This window comes from Palaemon carinicauda, chromosome 6 (assembly GCF_036898095.1).
Source record: "Palaemon carinicauda isolate YSFRI2023 chromosome 6, ASM3689809v2, whole genome shotgun sequence".
NCBI lineage: Eukaryota > Metazoa > Arthropoda > Malacostraca > Decapoda > Palaemonidae > Palaemon > Palaemon carinicauda.
Window position 1 is genome coordinate 4,834,677 of NC_090730.1, and position 2,500 is coordinate 4,837,176.

At 33.3% G+C, this 2,500-nt stretch overlaps 1 protein-coding gene across 1 annotated transcript in view; it reads right to left on the minus strand.

The window, feature by feature from the left end:
- LOC137642345 (collagen alpha-1(XV) chain-like) overlaps positions 1-2,500 on the minus strand; it is a 283,519-nt gene that overhangs the window by 271,949 nt on the left and 9,070 nt on the right. The window lies entirely within an intron of this gene.

The window sequence follows — 2,500 nt, forward strand, 5'->3', positions numbered from 1 at the left end:
GTTTTACTAAGTGCCCCTTTGGTTCAACAATGTTTTTCTTGTTTTATAAAGATCCTTATGTTAAATATTGTCTTTTATTATGACCAATTACTATCATTGAAATTATTACCATTATCACAATTACTAACACTTATAAAATTATATAATAAAATTACAACAATTGAAGAGTGAAATGTAGTTTGAATTGATTTTGATATATAACTTTTCCTAAATTTACATTTATTGTTTTTCTTTTTATTGAAATTAAAATTCTTCACATATTCCAATATAATATAAGTCAAGAAGACTGTTTCCGCTAGAGAGTTTATGGGAGTATTTTGACTGGCCAGACAGTCCTATATTGGATCCTTCTCTCTGGTTACGGTTCACTTTCCCTTTGCCTACACACACACTCACCGAATAGTCTGGCCTATTCTTTCATATTTTCCTCTGTCCTTTTACACTTGACAACACTGAGATTACCAAACAATTCATCTTCTCTCAAAGGGTTAACTACTGGACTGTAATTGTTCAGTGGCCACTTTCCTCTTGGTAAGGGTGGAAGAGACTCTTTAGCTATGGTAAGCAACTCTTCTAGGAGAAGGACATTCCAAAATTAAACCATTGTTCTCTAGTTTTGGGTAGTGCCATATCCTCTGTACCATGATCTTCCACTGTATTGGGTTAGAGTTCTCTTGCTTGAGGGTACACTCGGGTATACTATTCTATCCTAATTCTCTTCCTCTTGTTTTGTTAAAGATTTTTATAGTTTATATAGGATATATTTATTTTGATGTTACTCTTCCTAAGATATTTTATTTTTCCTTGTTTCCATTCCTCAATGGGCTATTTTCCCTTGTTTCCATTCCTCAATGGGCTATTTTCCCTGTTGGAGCCCTGAGCCCCTGGGCTTATAGCATTCTGCTTTTCCAACTAAGGTTGTAGCTTAGCAAGTGATAATAATAATAATAATAATAATAATAATAATAAAGTTCCTATGGAACGACTTGGGATTCTCACTGTATTAAGATCGAAATTGGAATCGAAAAATTAAAAAATATATCTCTATTAGTTTACAAAATTCAAAAGGCTTTATAACCACATGACTGTAATTCAATTATCAAAATATAACTGAATGGCTCAGAACATAACTTCAACATTACCACCATACAGAAACTTCTGGAAAATTACACTGGATTTTTTTTTTTTTTTTTTTTTAAGCATTTGAAAACTACGCCTTCCCTTTTCCTTTAGGTAATAAAATGCATAATTTTTATAGTAAAACTACTAAAGGAAGTAAAAGTTTCCCAAAATAATGTATTTAAGCTATTTGAACTTTTTTTTTTTTTTTTGCGCCATAAAGTGGATGAGATCATGGTGAGGGGTAGATGGAGAAGGTTTGGGCATGCTCTTCGCACTCCCCAAGAGAGATTAGTTCACCCAACTTTCAACTGAGCTCCACATGGCACTAGAAGAGTTGGAAGACCCAGGCATACATGGCTGAGGACTATGAAGCGTGAAGTAGAAGATGATGAGTGGAGAAGTATTGAATGAAAAGCTCAAGATAGACACAACTGGCGAAGAATATGAATATTATGATTTTATTGGGCTCCACCAGGTACTAGAAAAGTTTTAAGACACAGGCCTACATGGCCAAGCACTATTGAAAAATGCAGTAGGTAATGATGAATTGAAATTTATTGAATTAAAGCTCAAGATAGAGACGACTGGCGAAGGAGATGATTATTTTAAGTATCTCACAAAAGCGCATTTTCAAAACCTTGCCTGCTTGTTAGAACACAGAAAGAAGAAGACGCACACAATAGTGGTATTAACTCCCCAAGCTGGATCTCTTAACAACCCTGTCTATTTTAATTTCAAACACGCATATTTTGAATTTAAAATGTGAGGTCGAAAAAAACATCCTCTCTCTCTCTCTCTCTCTCTCTCTCTCTCTCTCTCTCTCTCTCTCTCTCTCTCTCTCTCTCTCTCTCTCTCTCTGGCCCAAGATGAAGCATAGACGCCACCCCGATGTGTATTAACTTCAACAATTCATGATATTAGTTCAGCTCGCAAGTGAAATATTCATCAATATAAGAGCTACCACGCATGCGCAAAATCCCACGCAACCCTGAAGGGATATATACACGCGTATGCACTATATATGCAGTCACATATACGTATAATCATCCACTAGAACATATACATAAACAGAAATATAAATTTTATGCACACTTTCAAAAATTCATTTATGGAAACCAACATTTTTGGAATCACATACAAAACTGGGTAGTTCTCGTATGAAATATTTCTACGAAAAAAAATATTGATTTTCAACCGCAACCATTTCAATAAAACGTTCGATGTGCAAAAAATTACTGCAGGTAAAGTATAACGTGAATGCATACATTATATATACAGTGTATATATATATATATATATATATATATATATATATATATATATATATATATAGGTAGATATATAAATAGATTAATAGATTATATATATATTATATATA